Consider the following 26,844-nt stretch of genomic DNA (forward strand, 5'->3'; position numbering starts at 1 on the left):
AAAATCCTATTCCAGCCTCTGCTTTCCAGAGGCTAAGACAACTGTAAACTGTTCTTTGGTTGTACCTTTTTTTGATTTTATCATCTTTTTCATTGTTTTCCATGAATGTTTTCTATATCAAGGATATTAGCCTTTTGGGATGTTGTCGACAGAGTTGATAAGGGAAGATATTATATCCCTTGAACTCTATGCTGCCCAAGCTAGAGTTCAAGAGAAAATATTCTTGTTTTTGTCTCTATACTTTAGAAATGTAATATTTAACAGTATCCATTTCATATTATTGTTTCCATCACAGTTTTTAATTTAGATACCATATTTATACTCCTGTACTTTCAGCCTACCTGAAAAAAAGGGTGGTTCCCTTTTTAGTGCTGTGTATTGTAGTTTTAGACATAGAGCACCCTACTGTGTTGTGTTATAGGTTGAAATAGGTTGTAAATGTGTCTGCTTCTTGCATGAACGAAATAGGTTGTAAATGTGTCTGCTTCTTGCAGTTCATCTGTTTCAGGTAAGAGCAATACTCATTCTCCTGTGTGCTCCATTTCCTTTGAAATGCAGCTTTAATTTTGCACTGCTTCAATGCTTTCACTTACTGTTCCTCACAAATGAAGGTCTACTATTGCCAGAATTAGCTTATATCCCAGGAAGAATAGAGGTGCATTCTGTCAAAATTGCTGGGTTCTTGCCCAAACCTTTAGAGGCATATAGGCTCAAATAATTCTGAGACTCCTAGAGGCATCATTAGATGGGACCATCAGTCAGTCTTGAGGTGGGAAGTCCTAAACCATTTTACATTGAATTTGAACATAACAGGCCAAGAAGGAGGAGAGAGGAAAGGGAACAGCTTATGCGGGGGGGGGGGGGGGGAGCAGAAAGGAGATAAGAAAGTGAAGCTTGCAGAATTCCTGAGCCAACCAGGATCCAGCTACAGAGACACTGGATATAATTCCTGTGGCCAAAGGAAGGACTTAATAACTGGAGATAGGACTGGACAGAGGCAATGAGGAATGTTTCAGAGGGATTAATTATCCCTACTTATAAAAGTCAAGGGAGGAATCAACATTATCTTACCCTCTCAGATTATCTTTGCTTAAAACTCAGTCTAGTCAATTTCATTTGAAAATAATTAGCAAACATCTGGTGTTCTATGGCTATTTCCCTCCCCATGATATAGATTCTTCCCACTTGGGTGAGCATTAATGGCGTTTCCCTGCAGTGACTGCTCTTTTTCCGAGCAGGATTTCTGTAAGTGGAAACCACAGCTGAATTGGGTGTTGTTTCTTATATAGTAGGGTGATCTATCTTGTTCATCTAGAGTTCCAGTCATAAAGTTGTGGGTTCTTTATGCCATTTTAACTGCCACTGATATGATCATCACAAGTGTGACTCGGCAAATATGTTAAATCATTTTAAAGATGTAACAGGCAGATAATCAATCTTCAACTCATTTTGTTATTTCTCTTTTATAACTTTAACTCTTCTCCTTAATTAACAACTAGATATTAGTGTTTTGAGCTGAAGTAGGAGGTACTGAATCATAGATCCCAAAATTATATGACAAAGACCATCTTTGCAATACCAAAAGCCATACAGAAAGTCTCACTGAACAACTGATTTGAAGAATCTGAGTGAAGAGGCTGCATTGACAAGACAAGTGGCACTTGTCAAGACAAGTGGAACTCATAGTTGGGACTGCACCTGAAGAGGTTCCCTGAGGCCCACAGAGCAGTCTCAGATCCTGGCCTAAAACATGAGAAGGGATAGGAATATCAAGAGCTCCAATCCCCACAGACTTTCCCCCTTTCTTCATGGTCCCTTCCCTGCCTCTTTCCAAAAACAGTTTACAGTGTGAAAAATGATGCAGTTCATAGGGGAGAAGAAGAGAGCAGAATTAATAGACATTACTATTACCTGGTAGGAGCTAATAACTACAACTGAGCAAAGAGTTTGGTTTAATTCACTGGTAGCCAAAATCAAAAGTACAATATAACCATTGTTATGAGGGGGCAGAAGGGAACCACAAAAGACCTATAAACTTGTCTGAGGTGACTTCCCCTTGGGATTATATTTGCTTGTGGGAATATTATGTACCACATTGAGCAACACAATGGAAAATATTATTTTTCCTTGTGAATCTGAAACGTTTCCTTCAATTCCTAAAACCTCTCAGGCTTCTGTCTCACTGAATATCATCTGCTGGTAATGGAGATCCTGAGTGTCCAGGTTGAGATTTTGCATTTGTTTCCACAGGGTCCACAGGGTATTCAGACAAATTTTTAATCTAATTTTTTTATTTGAGTGCCCAGATTACAGAGGTTGCACAAATCTGAAGTAGGTAAGGTCTAGGTCACTGGTTACTAAAGCTTAGGGCAGACTTATTTCCACTCAGAGCCAGACCTAAGACAGATGTTCTAGTCATTGAGTTATGTTAGCGGGTAGATGCCTCCAGGCCACTCTTCAACTATGGAAACAATAGTGTTGGTCTGCGGTTGAAGCAATAAAATCAAGAAGGGAGCAAAGGTAATTATAGAGTTCCCTGCATTCACAGCAGTAAAATTCCCCCACTTTCAACAACAGAAATGGGATGTGTCAGCAGAGACTTTGTGCTCAGATGTACAACTGAGCAGAGACTGGGAGCAGCAGCCAAAAAACAGACCCCTAAAAACTACTTTGCTGTACCTTTCAACTACTTGTTTCAATTCGTCACTTAACTCACCTGACTTACCTGCTTCTGATGATATTGCCTTCTGAAGTGGAATAATTTCAGGTTTTTTTTTCTTGAATGATTTATTATACTTGGTTTTCCTTCTCACCTTCCTTCTGATGCTTGTTTCTGCTTCGCTCATTCTGAGTTTTGGATTCTTTTCTTGACTGCAATTTGCATTAACCAATTTAGGTAAACATTCAATCAGTCCAACACAATCCTACAGACCCTACACATAGGCATAGGCCCTTAGGTCCATTATTCCTGTTAACTCACCTACAGAATCAGGGAAAGAACAAATCCAAGTTGAGAATGGTAGGGTCCACCACTGGACAACTCTGGGACCTTGAGAGAAAGGCAGGTCTGCAGAGTGAAAACTTGATCTTGTAAGAAGCCTGGTCCTGTGGATGGGATCCGAACAGATAGATCACAGAGAAGAAAAAAAAAATTAAAATTGAGGTACAGAAGGATGCTCCTGCGTCCTTCCTGGGAACAGCATATTCTGCTATAAAAGAGACAATGCAGAGCAAGAGCCCACTAATCCTGTTTGGGATCCTACATCCTGGGGTAGAGGAACCTGACAATTCTAAGTTTCATCAACTGCAAGCTGTACCCAGCAGTTCCACTTCAGCATATATGCCCCCCCAAATTAAAAGCAGTGACTGAAATAGATAGTTCTATACCTATGTTCATAGCAGTAATTTTCCTAAGTGCCAAAAGGTGGAAGTAACCTAGAATCCATAAAATAATAAATGGATAAACAGGAGATGGCATAGACATATAATGGAATATTATTCAATCTTAAATAGGAAGGAGATTTTGATACATTCTACAACATAGATAAACTTTGAAGATATTATTTTAAGTAAGCTAAATCTGTCATAAGAAGACAAATCCTGTATGACTTCATGTACATAAAGTAGAATAGTCAAAATCAGAGGGATAGAAAGTAGAAGCATGGTTGCCAGGGGATGTGAGGAGGGAGGAATAGAAAGTTATTTAATGGGTACAGAATTTCGTGGGAAAAGATTAAAAAGTCCTGGAGATACATAGTGGTGAGGGTTGTACTGAAAGCTACGCACATAAAAATGGGTAGAATGGTAAATTATGCAAATTGTAGCACAATTTTAAACAAAGAAAAAAAAAAAAAACAAGAGAAAGGGGGAAAAAAAGGTGAGTTGGGCCTGGTGGGACGTAGGAGGAGTGAGTGCCAGAGTTGCTGACATCCAGCCGGTATCCTAAGGGAAAGTATCGTCCCTGAGAGTATAGATGGAGGCTGTTGTTGACGCTAGCTGTGGGGGGCAAAAGGAGACAGATGAAAGTTAGCAGTGTTCAGTTCCTTATAAATATTGGCTCAAAGAGCCAGCCATGGGTGAAAGGGTTCCACAAATAATCCAAAGTTGTTGAACTGATTAGAGCACTCTATCTAATTTGTTCAAATGTCTGCTGATGCGCTTACAAAACACACACACACACACACGTGTGTGCTGCTCTTACATGCCTGTGCAATCCAGAACCTATTTAGTCCTGGGAATTTGCACCCTGTATGCCTTTGGCTCATTTAGCCTTGTCCTTGTCCTTGTCCTTGAGGATGCCCTATTGAACACCCGCAGGTATTATGTGAGGGAGCGCACAGGTCAATGGGAGAAGCAGCACTAGAACCGATTTAATCAGGAGTGTCCCGTGCAATCGAAGCTCATATCCCTAGGGCCTCCCAAAGATTGTGTTCAAGCATCTTCATATAGGCAAGCATCAATATGAGACTTTGGCTTCCAAATTTAACTAATATCTGTTCTTCACTTTGACTTCAACCTCAGCCTTCAGAGAGCCAAATAGCTGAATGCCTAACTGTTGTGTCATTCCTGGTTTCTCTGTAGTGATGTGTGGTCATTGACCACGAGACTGCACCAATTACCCGTGGGTCTAATCAATGAATCAACATCAGTAGATGTCTTGTTATTGTCAGAATATTCACTTTCAAATATGGGTAAGCATTTTAGATGTAAGTATGATTAAAACTACCTTGTGTGTTTTCATTTCTGAGACTCTTTGAGATTCCTTTGAAGTATAAATATATATTTATGAACGCAGAGTAAGCTGCTGCAATAATTAATGGTGATTGTGAACAACACATTCATTTTCACATAAAAATAAGTATTTTTCAAATAGTTAAGTAGAGAAATACTAGTTCATGGGATTGCCTTGCTGAAATTTCACCATCATCATTGACTAAATCATCAAACACAGGAGCTGAGGAGGAATGAAGGCATCACTTCAGTGATCACTTTGAGAAAATAAATCAAGTTTGGGCACCTGGTTAGCTCAGCTGGTTAAGTGAATAATTCTTGATTTTAGCTCATGTCATGATCTCAGGGTCTTGAGATCGAGCCCCACGTTGGGTTCCACAATCAGTGGGGAGTCTGCTTGAGATTCTTATTATCCCTCTTCCTTTTCTCCTCACCCTCCTCATGCTCTCTCACTCTCTCTCAAATAAATAAATAAATAAAAATTTTTAAAGAGAAATAGACCAATTTAACATCCTGATTGCCATGTCACCTGAAATCATTGCCTTAACGGGCAGAGTTAGCCACAAAGAACTTTACTCCTCCACTCACTTCAGTTGAGAATAAACATTTGTCCACAACCAAAATGTGCAGTTCAGTGACCACACTTTGCAATCTAGAAGCTGGCAGTGCTGAGAAATTACTTTTCCCACACTAAGTCCCACAATCTTACATTTCAAGTCCTGAAAATTTGAACCATTAAACATTTTGTAATATATTATTAAAACACATTATTTGTGCTGGTTTATCTGCAAAGGAGAATATTCCTGGATGTGGGATTTCATGCTGCCATCAGGAAAGTCCAGGGCTCAATGGAATGAATTGTTCACCCTAATGATGGTGATGCAGCTTCAGCCTTGGATTTGATTTCATATTGCCTTCAAAATTTAGCCTAAAATCTGTATTTGATATACTTCTGCCACTAAAATCTTGCAGTGTTTGGTAGAAAAAGCATCTAGTGCAATGCTGACCTCCTCTCCAGCATAGAAGAACCTAGGAGCCCAGAATGACCAGTTCTGGAGGGAAAGCGGAGGGCTGTTTAGTGACCCAATAGAGTTGATATAGTGTACCCAACTCCTAGTACCTCATGGGCTGACCCAAAATCCTGGGCCCCAGGGACGAGCCCTGGTATCCATGTACTTCTTAGGTTCAGTACTCTTTACTGTCTTTATGGTTTCTATTATTGATTTCCCTATAGGATAAGGAAAGCGCTTATGTTTTTACTTCTCCATTGCCTGGTACTCCAGTTTTCAGTTACTAGGGTCCCATTCCTGCTTTGAGTCCTTTACATAAATTGGGAGGGGGTTGTTTTGTTTTATTTTTAAAGATTTTCATTAATTTATCTGAGAGAGAGAGAGAGCATGGGCAAAGGTGGGGAGGGATAGAGGAAGAGGGAGAAAAGACTCCCCACTGAGCAGGGACCCCCCCCCCCCAACTTGGATGACATCCAGGACCCTGGATGACTTGAGCATAAGGCAGATGTTTCGATGACTTAGCCACCCCCAGGCACCCCTATATAGATGTTTTTGTTAGTTGAAGACAAGCCAATGCATTGTTTTGGAGTCTTTAAACATTGTCTACATTAATGAGCCAGGACTATTACTCTGCTTTTTTAATAAACTAGAACATAAGGCAACAAATCAGTAGGTCTGTTCTTGTGCCTGAAACAGCTTCTTATTTATATAAAAGTTATTTGGTTGAAATTCAATCTTCAATATAGTGAGAAAAAAAAGCTCGTCAAATGTTCAATAAGAAGATTAGTCTAGGGGCCCCTGGGTGGTTCAGTGGGTTAAAGCTTCTGCCTTCGGCTCAGGTCATGATCCCAGTGTCCTGAGATGGAGCCCCACATTGGGCTCTCTGCTCTGCAGGGAGCCTGCTTCCCCTCCTCCCCGCCTGCCTCTCTGCCTACTTGTGATCTCTGTCTGTCAAATAAATAAATAAAATCTTTAAAAAAAAAAAAAAAGGAAAAGAAAAAAAGATTAGTCTATGTTTTGGGGATTTAAAAAAAATTCTCTTTCTAAAAAGAAGGAAGGAGGTGGAGGAGATGATGATAAATAACCAACAATTATTAAAATAATGGTCTTAATGCCTGTATTCATCCATTCAATCCTCACAGTGGCTTTGTCAGTTAACTCCTGTTCTTGTTAGACTCTAAGATTAACTAGCACTGGTACTGATTAGGGGACGTGAGACCACAGTCACAAAGCTAGGGATTGATAAAGAAGCCATGATTCAAACCCAGGTACTTTACTACATTCTTCTTCTATTTTTCATGATGGATAGAATATGGTCTTTAATATTTTAATAGTACAATTTTATAACTATATTGTGTAAGAATATTTTTGTCATTGTAACTTTCATTTAAACTTTATTTTTGTTCATTAATTAAAAACTGATTTTACCCACCCAAGTCATTCCAAATGAAAGTTAAAAGATTATGAAATAATCTTGAAAAGTTGTATGCGATTCAACAACCAGCCATTTATGACTTGAATCAATGTCAGTGTTCTTTTAGTAGTAAGAAGAAGTATAGAAGCATATAACCCAGCCTACACAGAAGGGTGGGTTGGGGTCAGAAAATGGGCAAAATGGTATGGAAGTGGAAACCAAAGAATCTTGAGGTTATCTGTTTAGGATATTGTTTCATCTAAAAAGAAGAAGAAGAAGAAAATCATAATTGTATTTAAAATGGCTATTCACCCATACTATAATAATGACTAGAAACTTTCCATCTGAAATGAAGGCACAGATCTGTCTTGTAAGTAGCCAACCTCAAAATCAACTACCTGTCACTCTACACTCAAAGATACTTAGCACGATACAAAAGGCACAATCATCTCTCAGGTTTTGAATTTTCTCATTTTTAATCAGGCTGTTTCACTGCTTGTCTATATTCTTTTCTGTCCAAAACAGTGAAGAGATGCAAGTACACAAGGGCTATTTTCCAAGCTTGTTGGGGGATATCTAGCCCATACGATATTAACCTATACAATGCTATTACTGGTCATAAATAGATCAAGATGACTTATCACCATGAAAATTAATCGTAATATCTCTGACTGTATTAGAATCTGCTTAAGATGTGCAAAGCACACTCATGACTTCAGTCAAGTCTCGTAACAACCCTGACCATTAGGAGTTATTATCCCCAGCTTATAAGTAAAGAAAGAGAGAAATAGAAATGCTAAGAATCTCTTCCAGAATCACACAGTACTTTGATTGCAAATCTAGCACACATTGCATTATACATAGACGAATAATTAGAAATGAACAGTCAAAAGAAGAAGAGACTCCTTTGTATCTGGAATTTTTGAGGGCATCAATTGAGATAACCAATACTGTAGCATATATCTTATTTCAAAAATAACAAAATGAGATTGAAGGAATTCCTCCTGCTAATACTCTTTATTCATCATGAAGACATTAATGAAAACCTTTTGGAAATCTGTATCAAGCCTCTCTGTATTCATTCTCTCTCTCATACAAACACACACACACACACACAAACATATGTGTGTGTGTATCTTACATAAATTATATGTATATTCACATATTATATACACATTATTTTAACATAGGCAGAATATCTGCATGCAGAATTTTACATAAATGAATGATACCCAAGTTCAAATCTACTGATAATTGAGATGTCTTGTGCATGGAGTGTGCTTTACAGAAATATTAATACTAGTGGACTTGATTCAATGAGAGCCATGCACTGTCCAAGAGCTATGCCCATATTACTTATTAAAGAAAAAAATTCCTTTCACTAAAAATGTAGAAAACAGCTCTATCCATTTTTCATTATGCCTAGAAAACTATTACCAAGGATGTCTCATTATGTCGACTGCCTTCCTGCACATAAAATGCACATTAAAATGGAAAATTCATAAAACAAATAAATATCTGTTGTCATGTCTACATTTGGGAGGTGAAGGTCTACAGTTTGGTTGACAAAGGAAGATGGATGTGGATACAGCGTCACTAATAGAAATGGGAATTTCCTGCCGTAATTCAGTTTTCTCTTTGTATTCCATTACCAGGCTGGAATGGCTGGTCAGTAGTGACTGAATTTGGAGCTCTGGACAGTTTTATATGCACCCTTGTGTTAAAAAGATACTTTAGCCCCAACAGAAAATTATCAGAAGGCAAATAAAAAGTAATAAAGAAACAAATTCAGCTTTTTTTGTTGTATTTTTCTTTATATATACTTCTTAGGGGTTTTTTCCTTGTTATTTTAATGCGGTTTACTAAAATTTCTTTAGTATATTTGAATATTTGAACCAGAAATTCAGTTAGTAAGAAAAATATTAAGTGGTATCAACATTAGCCATCACATACCGTGTCTACTCTCACTAGGAACCTAAGAAATTCCAAATAAGTTACGGCGTGGGAAAAAGAGCCCATGACCTATATGTATGGGTAAGGTTGTTTAGTTGGACATGAAGTTGTGAACTTTTCAATATTTCATGTGGTGAATACTAACTCACTAAATTGTAAAATCAAGTTTCTCATTTTTGTATGTGTCAGAAATTACTGTAACTGAGGGAACTTTTTTTCCCCTTGATTATTCATTGTTATGATAAGCCTGGTGGAGAAACTAGAACTTTTCAAGTACATAAAAATCAACTGCAGTCACAAGCCCATGATATCTACATTTTAACTTTGAAACTGGTGCTCATAGCTCTTTGTCATTTCACCAAAAACTTTTTTTCAGGAGAAGAGAAACATTCATGAGTCATGCCTCAGTCATATCCTTTGGAAAAGAGGTTATAAAGATGGCATGTCAAGGAAAAATTCAGCATAATTCATCTTAATACTGGATTCCATATTCTCAGCTTTGGTGGTCCACACACACACACTGGAGATGATTCATCTCAGTACTGCCCTCAAAACCTTGCATAATGCTTTGCACACAGCAGGTGCTTAATAAATGTCTTATTATGCATTGAATCCTTAAACTAAAGCTATTTAGTTTGTCCCATACTGCTCTCCGGACAGATTTGGTTAAGGATAACATCTGCTTGTTGGAGACATTTATTCATACAGCTGCTTTTATAGTGTTACCTTTGAAAATACAGGGAGTTGGAGTTTGTTGTCATATTTAGGATAATCTATAAAGACAGAATGAGAATTACAAGTAGCCTGCAGCCCAGGAAACATGAGTGGCCATCTTCACAAAGAAGATGATAAATATTGACTTAACTCAATAGACATTAAAATTTTCAGGGAAAATTAATTAAATTAATTTTTAAAAAATTAATTTAATTAACTACTTCTTCAGGGATCCCCAGAGAAACAGATCCAAAAGGATATACGGAGAGAGAGAGGAAGGAAGGGATTTATTATAAGGAACTGACTTGCATGATTATGGAGGATCTGCAGTCAGCAAGCTGGAGACCCAGAATATTGATCCAAGATAAGCTGATGTTTCCACCCAAGTCCAAGGGCAAGAAAAGATCAATGTCCCAGCTCAACAATCAGACAGGAAGATTTCTTCTTTCTTTATGGAGAAATTAGCCTTCTAATTTTGACTGATTGGTTGAGGCCAACCCACACGGAAGAGTACAACCTGCTTTGCTCAGTCTACCATTTCAAGTATTAATCTCATCCAGAAAAACCCTCACAGGCACCCCCAGAATAATAGTGGACAAATGTCTGGGAACCCTGTGGCCTGGTCAAGTTGACATGTAAAATTAACCAATCACAGATATGAAGGATTCCATTATTCCTTTCATCCATCATTCTATTTCACTGATAGTTCTTCAGCTTCACAAGCTTATGTCTACCTTTTAACGTAAGTTTTACCCATTTATTTTCCCAGTTTATATATAATATATATAATATCTATCATATATTATTAGTATAATACATAGTTATAAACATAAAGTTACTAATGTATAGTTAATTAATAGTATACATGTGCCTCCCTCATACATATATGCACACACACATATATAATCATTAGTTTCCTGAATACCTCCCCACACACTGATTCTCACTCTTCAAAAAGAACCATTTTTTAATTCCTAAAATGTTGATTTCCTATAAGATTAGAATTTTATTCTTTGTCTTCTCCTCTCTTTCTCCCCCCCTCTCTCCCCCCGATGTGGCTAATAATAGGACCTGTCTTTTGGTTCAAACAAAGTTTCAGTCTGTGTTTCCCAGAAAACAGCACTTAAGGCAAAGTTTATAGGCTAATACTTTATTGGAGGTGCAATACTAAGTTGCAGGAGGAGGGAGATAGAGTCCAAAAACAAACAAAAAACATAAGGGATGCTGCATGAATGAGCAGCTAGAGCCTTGCAAGAAAACTAGCCAATGGCTTGCGGTCATATGCAAAGCCTCCAGAATGGGAGACTAGATCCGATCCACTTCATCTCACAACTGTCTGTTCTAGAGAAAGATGGGTAAGGAATTTGTTAGCCCCTTCCCATCTCCTGTTTCTCATGAGTCATCAAAGCTTCTGCAGCGGGGCCTTCACTTCTCCATGTTGCCAGGCTGTGCTACTACTCAAGCCCTCTGTGAGGGATGTGATGGAGTGGCACTGGGGCCCAGACCTCCCTCTCCCCCTGGGGCAGGCTGAGATGAGGTGACAACCTGGTGGTCTATGGCCAGTGCTCTCCACTGAGCCAATAGCCAAGGTATGGGGGTGAGAAGAAATGAGGAACAAATCTGGAGCCATATAAACTTGGTCATATATAATCAATACTCAGTATTTATATTTTTGAGATTAAATAAATAATACTCATAGTGGAGTCCAATATTATTCTAGATTATATTTTCTTATAGAATTTAAATTTTTCCCTTCTTTTGAAAATTTACTTACTTTTATTTGCTTGTTTATATCTAGTTATTATTAACTTATTCCCAAACCCCCCCAAAAATGTAAATATCTGTTTAAGCCTATCATGTATTCTACTTGGTATTTTTCCCCTTAGACACATTACTTTGGAGTCATTTGACCTCTTTCTCTCATCTCCAGCGTGCTGCACTCTCGACCTGGTATTCAGAATGTCCCTTCGCCATCATTTTGAAATTTTTTGATTGTCTGATATATGGGCCCCTGTTTCCTGAATCCAAGTGTTTTCCCCTTTCAAAGTTTATGTTCCAATTTTGTTGGAACAAATCTTTCAGTAGCATTGCGAAAAAGGTAGTATTTTTGAGGTCTTACATGTCTGAAGATATAGATGGGGTTCAGGGAAGACCTCCCCAAAATGTGACCCTTTGGCATATTATTTTGAGTTAAGGTTACATTCGAAACAACTGATATGGGAAGAACACTCTGATTGTCCTTATCTCCCTGGAAGTAAGAAATAAATTCCCCAGGTGAACAATACCCTTCCTGCACCTCGAGGGTAAAAGGCATCCTCATCACCAGACATAGGGACTGCAGGGCCAGGAAGGTAATAGAAACAAACGTGGTTACTTCTTCATTAATTTGCTACCCCAAGCCCAAACTTCTTTATGTTGCCAATTCTTCATAAATGTATTGTTTCTTTGTCTAAAAGATACAGAAGCTGACTACTTTGGTCACTTCTTTGAGCCTCATATTTTTATGAGCTCTTATATATACAAAATCGAGTTGTTTTTTCCTCCTATTGATCTGTCTAATGTCAATTTACTTATTAGACAGAACCTAGAAGAACCTAGAAGGGAAGAAAGGAAGAATTTTCTTGCCCTACAATGTCTTTATGCTTTTTCCCACACTTGATGGGGGTTTCGTTGTGTGCACACTGCAGGTTCCCTGGGAATTTTCAAGGCACTTCTCCCCAGTTTTGTTTTCTGAGATAGCTACTGCCATTTGATCCCTGATACTATGGTGAGATCTTCCCTCAACCAGATATGCATATTCATCGTGATGGGAACCTCTTGGATCCCTTAGGTCTGCACACCTGTGCCCTTCCCTTCTGGGACATTCCATCGTGTCATCTCTTTATTTGCCTTCTCTCCAGTTTATGTTCTCTATGCTGAAACTTCTATCATTTGAACAATGGTGCCATGATCTGATTTTCTACGTTCCTGATCTTTTCACTCCCCTTTTCCTACTTCTTTCTTTTTGTTTTCTTCTCTGACAGACTTTGACTTTATCTCCCACGTCTCTACTGAATTTTTTATGTCTGTTATCAATTTTTAATTTTCAAAAGCTCTTTTTGATAGAATTTCTATGCTCTGTGTGTTTTTTCTTTAGAGCTTCCTTTTCTTTTTCTAGATGCAATTTCTCCTTCTCCGTCTCTTTTGCTGCTCCTGTCAACCTCTAAACATTTTAATTATTAAAAACTATTTAACTATTTACTTAAATATTGTTGTCTATTTGCTTCATTTAAATGTTTCAGCTAGCTATTTAAAACAGGACTTAGCTCCCCCATACCTCTTCCCTTCACTAGCTACTTTCTCACCTTCTGCAGTCTTATTTACACCATTGCTTTAAACTCCAATTAAATGCTGGTGGCTTCACCCTTTCATGATACGTGATATAAAACAGCCCTCTTTGCCCATCACTCACTGCTCCACTGCTCTTTAACTTTCCTTTCCTGTATTTTCAGGTGAAAAATTTATTAGTAGACACACATGCACATACATGCACACACATGTTTATATTAGTTTTAACTTCTCAGAAGCAACAGATTTCTACATGACAGTATAGATAGTGAGGCAAAGGAATCAGGGTCTCTATAGGGAGTTTAATCATCAGCTTGATTCTAAATGGCTTTCATGGGATTGAACGAAGAGTGGCAAACTCTGAATGATTCTTTTGGGGATTGTTCAAGTGCATAGTGTCTGCTATTCTAGGCAGTTTCTTTCTGGAATTTCTATTGAGTTTTTTTATATTTGTACTATTTATTGCAAGACAGCTGCAATTCAAAACAAAGGGCTATCTGGTTAGCAGATATTTAAGTATTTGTTATCTTGTCAATTTTGTCTGCTTGCTTGCTTTTTTTATTTTTTATTTATTTATTTTTAGCAAGCATGGATTATTCTGACTGATTGAGCTAAATATAAATGACCCCAAAACAAAAATAAAGTTTATTGGGTTGCAAGCTTGACTTACCTAATTTTAGAAGTATGCTGATTACCCAGAAAATGTCCTTAAATGGGATTTTAAGAATGGTATAAGAATAATTTTGAATCTTAGAGACTATTTTAAAGAGCTGAAAAAATTAAACAGGTAATGATATTTAAAACACAAGGCTGTGTCAGAGTTGAAGAAGATGGACTCATTTGAAAAATATGCAGGTAGTATTAACAAAATGTATCACATCTTTGGCTAGCCAGCATCTTAACATCTATAAGTCCATGACTGGGGAAATTTCTTACTTAGTGAATTTTGAAAGGAAGTAAAGCCAGCCTTCCACTATCTAAGCCAGTAAGATCATATAATAATTTTCCCAGCCTCCTTTGCAGCTTGTTTACGAACATGTAATGCAGGCTGGCCAATCATGTTCTCCCACATGGGAATTCAAATCAGGAGCCAGTGATGCAAAAAGGAAGACTTGTGGAGGACACATGTCACAAGCACCATCCAGGATCCAGTGACCACCGCGAAGAAGAGATCTAGTGTCATCTGTGGCCACCATGGCAACAGGATTCTCACCAGACTAGTTCTTCCTTTTGTTCTGGGTCTGCTTCTCCAGCCTTCCTGTTAATTCCTCCCATTTTTCTTCTTTTAAGAATTACTCTTGTGCTGAAATCAGACTTCAGTTTCTCTTGCTTAACACTGAAAACACTGACTAGTAGCAAAACACTGCCTACACTCCAACAACCATAAATACATTACTATTGGAGAAGCTTGGAGTTTATCAAAAAGAGTTGCAGTGAGCTGTATTAGAAGCTGAGCTTTGGGAGCATTGGATGTATCACTTGTTCGTGCCCTTCCCTGTGTCCTTCAGTGGAACACCCACCAAATGATGCTGCTGTCCAATTCCCTTTGTCTTAGAATATATTATAGCCTTCTTTGAGCGGGGATAGTTAGAAGTGCCTTAACATTTTGTAATCCTAGGGTTGACTGAACATTCATGAAATAATGTTATCTTTGGCTCCAGTGTAAGGAAAGCAAGCAGATTCATCTAAAGGGTTTTTTGTATTTTTGTTTTTTTGTTTGTTTGTGGATGTGATGCCATATATCCACCGAAAGACACAGAGATCAAAGTGAGGCCCCCAAAGATAACCATCTTCAGACCGGCCATCCATTACAGTTGCATCTGCAGACTTGTTATTTCTGCTTTGTCTGTGCCCTCATCAGATGTGGCATGTTGTGGTAGAGTAGAATGGGTTGGAAAGGAATATAAAGATGTTTCGATGTGGACAACAGCTTGTGTAAATCTTTGTGAAAGATCTCTCCTTAGAGCTGTGCTTGAAACATTGAACCACCTGCTCCCATGATGCCCAATGAGCACTGTGACGTCAATAAAATTTCCTAAGATTATATAAGCTAGCCAGATACTGGTGCCCAGGGAGTTGTCAGCTTCTAAGTGAAGGTCCTTAAAGCTCAGGATAGGAGAGGAGCTTAGCAATTTTGGCCAATGGTGTCAAAACCCAGTAAAGCAATATATAAACCTAAAACACTTGGCAAGGTCTACTATATATGGTTGACATATCTAAAAAAGACTTGGAATGAAATTATTAAAAATAGTTCACCATAATCAACTTACTGTCCAACAACTCGGTGTACGAATTTTCAGCATACTGACTAAGGGTAGGGGCTTTGGAGCCAGGCTCCTGGTTCAATCCTGGCTTATTGCCCACTCACTATTTAATACTGAATAAGTCACTGAATCCCTCTGAGCCACCATTTTCTCATTTACAAAAATGTCCTAAAGAATAACTAGTTCAGGGGTTCCTGGGTGGCTCAGTGGGTTAAGCCTCTGCCTTTGGCTTTGGTCATGATCTCGGGGTCCTGGGATCAAGCCCTGTGTCCGGCTCTCTGTTCATCAGGGAGCCTGCTTCCCGTCCCCCCCCCCCCCCCCCCCCCCGCCCGCCCCTCCGCCCCCCTTTTGCCCTGTCAAAAAAAAAAATAAAATCTTAAAAAAAAAAAAAAGAATAACCAGTTCATAGTATTTTGACAATTAGTAAAAAAATACTTAAAAGTTGCTATATAGATACATGACCCATAGTAAGTGTACACTTAATTATAACAATCACTCATGATGAATGAGCTCAAGTCCTGTCTGTTCCACAGCACCTTCTACTGGGCTGGTCTCTGGCTGGCTCTCTTCATGAGTCAGCTGCAGAGATACGTTTTTCCCTTTGTTATGTGTCTTGGCAGTGACTTCCCTTTACTATTTGGCTCTGTCCTCTGCCATTGGTACACATTTTCCCTTCATTCTTAAAAAGGTCCCTCCTGATAGCAAGTTCCCATCCCTGTATCAACTTGAATTTAAATGTGATGATACTCTGTTTTACTGAAAACAACAAACTAATGTGCATCATCCCTCTCATTCTGCTTTGGTGGTGCCATTGACCTGTTTAGTTTGTTTCAAATAATGCCCAGCATATTGCAGCAAAGCCATAGAACCAGTAGACATCCAACCTAGAAGGGTTTCAGGTACTTCTCCACCAGCATGAACAGACTATAAATTTCCCTTTTTGCTTCTCGCCTATTAAATCAATTACTAACACAGACATCACAAAACTTCTAGTTTCCAAGGTACACTGCAAATATCAGCTGTTATGCAGAGCAGTGTCTTATTTATGCTCAACTGCTTTTATTTTTATGTCACCTTCACCCAATCCGAAGTTTGGCATCTTTGGCTCCTTTGGATTTGTTCTCTCTAATGTTTAGTTCTCAGATTTCTAATGTTGACCTATCTTGGCTCACTCTCTTGGCCCTAGGCACTTCTACTAGGTTAAAAAAAAAAAAAATCCCTTGTGCTAACTCCTGCCCTAAGTCATTCTTGAGGTTGTATGTGGTAGTAAGGAACATCATTCTAGAGTGAGCTTATCTGGCTTCAAATCCGAATTTTTACACTTTTTAGCTATGTGACCTTGATCAAGTGGTTTTACCCAGTTGAGTTTCCATATTTCCTCAGAAAATTGGTGTTGACATTGTCGAAACTATAATATGAGGATCAAATGTGACACATAAAACGCAAAAAAAAAAAGAGTATTTTATAAACTATAGTGTTGTTAGCCATTCAAAACTGGAAAGATGGCTAATAAAGTCAGCAAGTAGTAAAAGGAGCTATCATCTCTCTTGTCCAAAACAAAGTTCTATTAAGATATATTTCTTGAATTCGACCCAGATGCCGGACCCTTAAAGCAAAAGGAAGCAAAATCTCTAGGCCCAGAAAAATCAGAATTTTTCCATTTTTGTTCTTAGTATTATTTATTATGAACTTTTTGCTTCTAGGACTTAAGGAAATATTTGTTAACATGACAACTGTCAACTGTCTTTTTGAAAATTAGGCTACTGAAGATGTAGCACTTGGGTTGTATTTCTGCATACAAAACATTTTATTTTAATAAGAAACATGTTTATGTGTAAGTCTTTCTTTGGTCATGCCCTTAATGCCACAAAGTAGAGAGCTCAGGTAATGGGCAAATGCTGCTTCCCATGGAATGTGAGACTGTTTGACCTTGGTGAAATAGTAGAGTGGGTCACTGCACACCCTGCAAACTCACACCCAGACCAAATAAAATAAATATTTCTCACCTTGCAAGTGGGGCACTTGAGAGGTTGGGGTCAACTTCTGTTGATTTAGGACTGCTCTCTGGATTGTCAAGGACAGACCTGTGATCTCATCCACAAAATCACACTACACCCTTTCTTCAGGACCTAAAAGGGGAGATATTTCAATAACAACATCTAGAATTTCTGTAAGACACACTTCTTTTCAAACCCTAAGGAAAGAATTGATTCAACTGTGAATCAAAAAGTCTTCTAATTATCCTATTTGATAGGAAAACATAGAGCAATTAAGGGATTGATCCTGTTACTCCGTGTACACACTCCCACTAGTTACGTAGATAACTTGACATTTGCTGCTTAGTCCCAGAGCCTTTGTTCTCTCCAAAACCTTTTACTCATCTCTTCAGGCAATTTGATTTATTATAAATTGTGCTGTTGCCAACATTTCCCTGAACATCGCTTTTCTTTTCCACGATGAAATTAACTCTGACATAATAAACGAATGTTTGAGCCTGTGCTGCTCTGTGTATGCGTGTGCTAAGAGGGAATTCTGTCACTGCAGGGTGTCATCTCTATACACTTGGACTGTATTCTGGGTGTCCTCATTCTGGACAACAGAGAAGAGTTGGGACAGTTTGGCCAAAGATCTTAGAGGCTTCAGAGGGGTGGCCAATCAGCTCTGTCTCCCATGCCCATTCCAACAGTTGATGGTAGCTTTGGAAAGTTATGGTGGAGATTTTTGAGATTGGGCCCAGATTCAGTAGGAAAAAGTATTGTGGCTCATTAGCAACGCTAGCTGCATGTACAAGAAGGAGAAAAGCTGTGTCTGTGCCATTTGTATACCTCTCTGGTGAGCATTCAGGGCCGTTGAATGTTTCAACCTTATCAACCAAGAGAGGCAACACAATAATTTCTCATGACAGAAGGTTCAGGGGTGAAGAAGGACAGGATCTAAAATGTGGGACATTTATATAACACTTTGCCCTTTACAAAGCACTTGCTCCACATAGGATCTTATTTAATCCTTCCAACCACTCCATGAGGCAGATGTCAATTTTATCTCCCTTTTGCAGCAGAAGGATTAAAGGCTAAGAGAATGTAAAATGGTTAGTCCAAGGTCCCGAGTATATCATAAATGACAGACTCACTACCCAAGCCCAGAATCTTGGATTCCAAGCCCTGCACCAGAAGGTTATGAGTCGATCAAACCCTCAGTTTTCCCCAGAGTCAAAGGGTGGACCTGAAGGTTTGGTTGGGTTTTCTCTCTCTGGGGAGCTTTTGGATCTCAGCAGAGAAGTACAATGTGCATACACAGATCAAGCATAGACACACTCCTCTTTCTTTTCTTCTTTTCAGACAGTCTTCTTTGTGAAAGCATTTGAACAGCCTTTACATAGCGCTAGGAGAGGCAAGGAGGTGTTGCTAAATAAAATATAATGTGCTTTGTTTGAAGGGGCTTATGCTGCTTCATTTGTAAATTGATGTTAATCCAACTGCTCAGTCTAATTTCTGTAAGCAACATTAAGGCTTTTGCCCCCTATCTTCTGCAGCAGGAAAATGCTGTGCCTGTTTTGGAAAGAATTATCTTCTTCCTTGAGGGCAAAGCCTAAATTCCTTTCCTCGGATTCTTGCTAAAGGTCCTAATTAGGACATGCAAATATACTTATGCAAATGAAGCCATGGATCCCAGATTTTTGATGCTTTGGGGAGAGTTTGGATAAAATAAACTCCCTCTTCAACTTCTCATCGATGCCTCCTAAAACTCTTGCTTTTTTTAAATTAAAAAAAAAAAAAAGAAAATAGTAGGAAATCATTCTCCTAGTTTAGGATCCCACATTGGAGAATGATAAAAACTTACATGACTGACCGCAGTGTGCACAGTGCTTTTGTCAACTTTATATCTAGGTCTTAGAATAACCTAGGAGGTAAACACCACTTTCCTCCTTTTATAGATGAAAAAACCAGTGGACAGAGAGGCACAAGAGTGACTTGGCTTTACCTAAGACAACTGAAAATTAGTAAAGGCTAAATGAAAATCTAGTATTCTTTGATAACTTACCTTCTGTTCTTTCCCCTCTAGTACCCTCTCAATGGAAGGAAATACCACCTTATATGTACATAGCATTTCATGGTTTATAAATTACCCTCATTAAAATATTTGAACTCAAACATTGAGTTCACTACTTCAATTCAAATATTTATTGCCATCAACTATGTGCTTGCCATACATTATTCCCAGTGCAAGTGATACTTGGTCTCTACTCTATTAGTGTTGATATTATTGGTTGGAGGGAAAAACTAATGAATAGGTAAGCAAACAAGTCAATAAAATAAATTCAAATAATGGTCATTGCTATCAAGAAAATTGAATAGAATAATGTGATAAGCAATGACCAGTTGGTGGTAGGAATGGGGTATACAGGTATTTGACAAGGAAGATAGATTTTGTTTTTGTTTTTGTTTTTGTTTTTGTTTTTGTTTTTAAACATGTCATAATAGCTGAGACCTGGATAGCAAGGAACAAGTCAGGAATGTCAAGAAGATTATTCCAGTCCTGATGTGATGAGATATTGATTGATATTTGAACAAGAGACAGGAAGTCCATATAACAGGAACTGAACGACTGAGGGAAGAGATATAGATGATAATCGAAGAGACAGGCAGGGGCTAGATCAAAAGAGGTCTTTTACGCTACTGTGCTAGGATTATAATCTAATTGCTATGGGATGACTTCGGACGATTTTAAGAAATTTTATTCCCCACAGTAACCTGTAAGGTGGATGTTATCTTTGTTCTACAAATCAGCAAACTCAGAGATGTTTAGAGATTTACCTAAGGATACACAGCTGATAAACAGCAAGATTCCAGTATTCAGGGTCCTAATCTGGGCTTATCTCTCTATCTACTGTAGGTGGGCCTGGAAATAAACACACAAAGCAGGAAAATGGTACAGCCTTAGGTGACTATTATATGTACAAAAATATAGTAGATGAGTTCCCTCAGGCACATCCAGGAGCTCCCTTCATTAGGGAAGTCCTACAACTATATGGATCTATCTAGAAGGATAGTGCTGAATCTCTGAGGGCCTTTGGCTTAGCCTTAAGACAAATATTCTATTGAAGTTACTATTGAATATTCAGCATTAATGCATTTCTCCTAAAGCCCAATATGCTTGACAGATTGTTTTAGGAAAATAGGGAACACCAAAGACTAGGGGCTGCGGAAGTGTCACAATCAAGCCACAAGCTGTGCTCCACTTATCTTTCCAACTTAGCCTCCCCACTCCACACACACAGCACATTGATGGATGGCAATCCACCCATGTGTCTAAGAAGGAAAAAGTGCCTTCAGCATATTCTAAAATCTAGTTCATTCATATATCACTCATAATACAATTACAATCAAACTTTCCCTTTTTCTCATTCTCCCTAAGGCAAATTTCATGGGATTAGCTTTGCATTCATTCATTCATTAATGGAGTGTCTACTGAGCTATGGGTTGAGCCCTATGTGGGGTGTAGGCATGGCAATATCACATAGCCTAGCATTTTCAGTCTCTCAGAGACCAGAGGTCTTAGATCTCTTGGGTCTGCCCCTTGTGGGATTCCTCTTGTTCCTATTGCTCCCTTTCACTTGGTTCCAAAAAGTTTTGCAGGTTGGGGTGATTCAGTTGGTTAAGGGTCTGATTCAGTTGGTTAAGGGTCTGACTCTTCATTTCAGCTCAGCTCATGATCTCAGGGTTCTGTAAGATCAAGTCCCACTGCCCCCACTAACTCATGTGAGTGCACATACTCTCTCTCTCTAACAAAGGAATTGTTGCCGGTAATGCAGGACAGTATGATTTTTGTCTTGCCTCATCCCCTTAAGAATATTATTCTTTGCCATTCAGACTTGATGATCCTCAGAGGCATCAGGGAGAGAATATAGCCATGGTCCCTTAATTGTCTCTTAATTTGTATATGTTAGAGAATGGCCTGTCCTTATGATCTTTCATTATTTTCAGCTACCTATCCCCACACCTTCACTTTCAAAAATCTTTCATCTGAAATTGGTTTCCCTCCTCTTTCTTGCCTAACCTTCTTCCTAGCACTCCAGTGGCTCTTGTCCAGAAGGGGGAGAGATCACCTTTGCTACTTAGAATTCCTTTTTTTTTTTTTTTTTTTGCAATTAATTGTGATTCATTGGTCTTTTGATCATTTAGCTTTCTTTGATACCACTTCAACAAAATTTATATATACTATGGGTATTTTTTTATTATATTATGTGATTTTAAAAGGGACTGGCAAGAAGCTGTAAGAATGGTTAATAAGAAATTACAACTGAATGGGAGAGACCTGTGAACAGCCAGGACTGAAAATGACTAACATTTTCCATGCATTTTGTTAACATTCAGACTCAGAGACTGCTATATTTGAAAAAGCCTTAGAGATTATCTGAACATGTCATCATTTTATGCTGAAGGAAACTGAGACATAGTGCAGAAATAACCACTAGAACTACCATAACTTTAAACTGTGGAGAAAACTATTCCATATATTTTAAATAAGGGGAGCTTATAAGAAGATTACTCTGATTTGCCTTGCCATCCCAAGTCCTACTAGGCATCTTCTCTGAACCATCCTACACCCAGAGAGATAACTCTTTCTTCCTCTTGCTAGGTTTGCCCTATCCACGTGATAATGGGCTGCTCTGCCCCATTTGCATTCCACTTCCATGCCAGGAATGGCACCATTCCTCAAACCCAGTTTATTTGCTGGAGCCCTGAGAATCTATAATCGACACCAGGATCCTGCTTCAAAACAGTCCTATTGCTTAGAATCATAAATCAGAACTCTCCTCCCTAACTGGATGAGCACAGTTTATCATCTACAGATTGGTTAACAAAGCAAGTCCAGGTGAAACACAAGTTGTCATATTCCAGAAGTTATATTCAAATTTTTCGCCAGGCCCTCTCCTCCACAAGGACAGCCCTAAGGCTATGTTTACCCCACCATTCAGTTCCAACTCATTCTCACCTCCTTTGGCCTCATAACTGAGGACCCCACCCCCCAACCCAAGCTAGAAGGGCAGAGGCCGTATCAGTTAAAATGTTTAAGAAAATATGTGTAAGGCCTAGGTGGAGACTGGATTCAGCTTCTGCCAAATTTGTTCTTTGTGATGTTTCCCATTCTGTTTTCCTTCACCCACTTCGTAGCCCTCAATCAGAAGACACCTCAATTGCTTATAATTTAGCATAACTGGCAGGAGTTTTTTCTTCAAGAGAGATGACATTGTGAGCCTTATTTTTTTCTGTTAGTAAGGGGTTCACAACTCTCAGTGTGCATTAGAATTACCTGGACATCTTTCCTACTGAGGCACAGGCCCCACTGTGTTTCATTCAATCTCAATCTCAGGGTATGGAGTTGGGTATTAGCATTGTTTGAAACCTCTCTAGGAGATACAGAATTTCAGCCAGGACTGAGAACCACTATCTGGTTAAAAGCTGTTTTGAGCTTGAAGCATTGTGAATACTGAGTGAGTAATATTTCTTTGGACAGTCTCTTCTGGAACCCATAAAACTATACTACATGAACTGTTACTTCACAATCTGTTATATTCTAAATAAGTTTTGCTAAAAGACTATAAGATTTAGCATGAGAGAATTTCCAAATTTCTTGCTCAGGAGTATCTGAAAGGAGAATTAAATTCACAGTTGATTTTTAAGAGGGAGCTTAAGTATTCCACCAATTGACCATGGCCAAAGGCAAGGAAGAATTGGTAGGTGCTTAGAACAAATAGAAGTAGCAAAAGAAATCTCAAAGGAAGGTCCAGATATCATGTCCAAAGAGAATTGGTTCATGAATCCTGTTCAGTTCAAAGTCACAAGGCAAGAACTAAGAAGAGGTTAGCCTACAGGAAGAGGATGGGGGTATAAGACATTCAAGAATATGGGGTTAAATTAGTTCACTCAAAGACTCCATCTAAGGATAATAGGGCATGATGGGAATTGGGATTCAGGAAGAAGGTGACAGTGGAGGTGCACAGCAACTGGTCTGGGTAAAGGATAGACCTTTATTTTAGTCCCCAGTGCTTTGGAGGGAATGGAAAAAAAAAACCAGGTTCCCAAGAAACTAGAACAGAAGGAGGCATGGGAATTTTTCAGCAGTGGGGAGATTTCTACTTTGGAGAACTACTGAACTTAACATGTTGAGGTTAATCCCAAATCCACCCATTCACTGGGGAAGTCTATTGGCACACTGATCTGCTGACCCCCCAGCTGGTTCAGGGGAGGAATCAGAATAGCCAGTAGAGAAGCTGAGGTTCATTATCCAGAACTGAGATAGTATTAGGCTAAGGCAGAGCCTAACTTTAAAGATATGGGTGGTCAAGGACCATACTGAGCTTGCCACAGTATGCCAGATGGGAACTATAGCCATTGTATTTGGATATTATGTGAAGAACTGGCAATGAAGGCTAGAAAACTTGAGGACACATGGGGACAAATGCCTGGGCAATAGATAATTTAAAATGCCTTGGTATATGGATAAATGAAAAACGTGTTAATGTTTAGATGGAATAACCAGAACATCGCTGTGACAGAATGAGCCAGTTCTCTGTCCCTGGAGATGTTTTCTTAAATCTGAAAGTGTGACTACATGCTCTCCTTTTCAAGACAGCACTAAGTAACTGCAGGATGTCCTACCATCAAACAAGGGTAAAGGCTGAGAAAGAAGGATAAAGAAGACTTAAGAATCAGGAGACAAACAGAAGGAAGTCCCAGGATGATGGCTGTGTAGCAAGCCTAGTCCACCAGCAGTCCATGCTGCAGGAGGATGGAGAGCTCTGAAAGATGGTCTGCAAGAAGAAAGAAGTGGAGTGGGGCTCAGGAGAATGGGATACGGTCAGATCAGGTGTCATGTTTGAAAAGTCTGTTAGTGTATGGAGCCAAAATTTAAATAGTCACAATGATTACTTTTTTAACCATAATCTGTGATGAAACTACATTATGAAGATGGAGTTGGGAGGAGGTAGAGGGTGTAGAAGGGCATTAAACTCATCTACAATAACAGAAATTCAGGAGTTATTGTTTCAGATGGAGAAATTAAGAAATGCACAGGATCACCATATTTAGAAAAATAAAAGTGACTATCAGAAAAAAAACACTAAGAAGAGTAAAATGATTCCTTTTGGGAGTACGCAGCTGTGGGTCAGAGAACATCTATTCTTCATCAAGATTATGTCAGTATTATTTCATTTTTATTTTAACTGGATGCCTGGATTTCTTTGGTAAAAACAAAATTTAATCATAGTAATTCCAAGATACGAAAACAAAAGAGATGCATCTTGAGAAAATTCTGACTGTCAGCTACCCCACGTTCCTAGGTCCTCTCTCCTTTTTCTTAAGTGCCTGGGTTGGAGAGGTTGAGGGGTAGAGGTGGTAACACAAATTGCTAGGAGCACAGATATCAGGAGTAGGACATAATCTCGCTCTAGTTCACCTCAGTGTTCATGCTGAAATCCAAGTCTGGCTGTCTGGGCAGTGTGAAAGACTGATCCTAACACTCTGTGTGTGGCTAGAAGGAGTTACCAAGAAATGCCCATGGGTGTTTGGGTCATTTGGCTATGACCCAGCTCTAGCATCATGAGGTTGGATTTAATGGCCTATTGATAACTTAAGAGAGCAGCCTTTGTTCTCAAAGTGGTGCCTTTGTGGGTTTGGTATCTTTGCTTCCATGGAGACTTGAATCCAATAACCTTAGCTGTGTACAAGTCAGTGGTCACCCCATGGCATTTCCAGGACCTTAAGTACCCAGGCTTTGGATCAGACAGACCTGCATTCAAGTCCTGGCTCTGTCCCTAACTAGCTCTGTGGTCTTGGGCATTTTATCTATTCTCTGTGAACCTTCCTTTCCTCAACCATCAGATGATGATGGCAACCATATCTATCTCACCAAGATTTGGGGAAGAAAAAAATAATTCATGTCAAGAGCTCAGTGCAGTGCTCCATAAATCTTAGCCATAGGTACTAGCTTTCTTTTGATTCCAATCCCTTGTTCTTCTTGGTGTCTTTCTGGTTAAATGGCCTGACCAGGCAGGGCACTCTTCTAGCTTCCTAGAATGATACAGAGCACACTGCCTCTATTCAGCACATGCTAATTATCTGATGACCAGCAAGATGACATGGCCAATAGTCTCTTCTCTGGCAGTGAGGCACTGTCATGGAAAAATCTGTCTCCCTCTCCATAAGTGTGGTGCTGAGTAGCATAACATTTCCAGAAACCATCCCTGACCCCTGACACTTGCACAGGGAACAGGAATGCTGATTTCTCTGAATTTGTTAGCCATGAAAATATGCTAGCCTGATGAAGCTGATATGCTTGTTACACAAGAAACAAAAACCCATGTTGGCTTTGAGAGTGCCAATGATATTATGCCCCATGTTCTTCACAAAAAGAAAGAGAACAAAGAGAGGAATAAGCTGCTTTCTGAGTTGCAGAATACCTGAAACAACCTCCTAGGAAAGGGAAAGGAATGCTCATTATAGTCATTCAGTACACAGCCTCACCTCTCCAGTATGTCACTAATACATACATTAACTCTGTATACATACCTTTCATTCAAAAAGAAAGTGATTGGCCTTGAAATCCTGGAGATCCTGACTTTTCATCTGTTTCTGTAACTCCTCATTTCTCCTGTCCAGTTTCTTCAAGCCTCCCCCTGATCACTACAGGTTTTCCCTAACTGTTCTGAGCTTCTGTGGACATGCCATTCTGGAATCGCTCAGCAACGTTCTTAGTCACAGTGAGGCAGGCTGTCCTGCTTCTCCCCTTCTCCCTACTCAGGCAGGCTTCTTTGGAGCAAAAGTGTCACCAAACTCCTCCCACCTGCCAGCCCTTCTCAGAAGGACAACTTATGTCCTTTTTTTTTTCTAGACTCCTACAGCCTCAGAACATTCCAGTCTCAGGTTACATGCACGTGTGTAGGACATTACTCTTTGAGAGGTTTTATATCATTTTATCCCTTTTGTAAATTAGGTGTCTGCTCTGAACATCTTCAAGTTCTCCAGATTTCTGGTGTCACACATTCTTTTTTTTTTAAGATTTTATTTATTTATTTGACAGACAGAGATCATAAGTAGGCAGAGAGGCAGGCAGAGAGAGAGAGCAAAGGAAGCAGGCTCCCTGCTGAGCAGAGAGCCCAATGCAGGGCTTGATCTCAGGCCCCCGGGATCACGACCTGAGCCGAAGGCAGAGACTTAACCCACTGAGCCACCCAGGCGCCCCACACATTCTTTTTATATTAAACTAGTAATGTCTCAATCCCCATTCTATTTACGCAGAAAGCCCAGGACATCACATCAATATTCTTCTTGTTAGGAGGGTGTTCTTGGGAAGCTTTCTCTTTTTTATGTCTTTGGATTTCTTCTGCTGAATTCTCAATTCTTAATCTAATGTCACTCCTGCATTTGTT

The 26,844-nt window shown here is 39.1% G+C and overlaps 1 long non-coding RNA gene across 2 annotated transcripts in view; it reads right to left on the minus strand.

Annotated features, from left to right (window-relative positions):
- LOC132010036 (uncharacterized) overlaps positions 1 to 26,194 on the minus strand; it is a 39,001-nt gene extending 12,807 nt beyond the window's left edge. Inside the window, exons 1-3 of one of the 2 annotated variants that reach the window (XR_009402130.1) lie at positions 25,985 to 26,194; positions 17,420 to 17,542; positions 2,991 to 3,105 (exon numbers count right to left, since the gene is read on the minus strand). This is a non-coding gene — a long non-coding RNA (uncharacterized LOC132010036). Of the gene's footprint in view, positions 1 to 2,990; positions 3,106 to 17,419; positions 17,543 to 25,984 lie in introns of those variants that run through there. The other variant, XR_009402131.1, reaches the window with a different exon arrangement.
- Positions 26,195 to 26,844: the final 650 nt, after the last annotated feature.

Source organism: Mustela nigripes, chromosome 2 (genome assembly GCF_022355385.1).
Source record: "Mustela nigripes isolate SB6536 chromosome 2, MUSNIG.SB6536, whole genome shotgun sequence".
In the NCBI taxonomy this organism is placed as follows: domain Eukaryota; kingdom Metazoa; phylum Chordata; class Mammalia; order Carnivora; family Mustelidae; genus Mustela; species Mustela nigripes.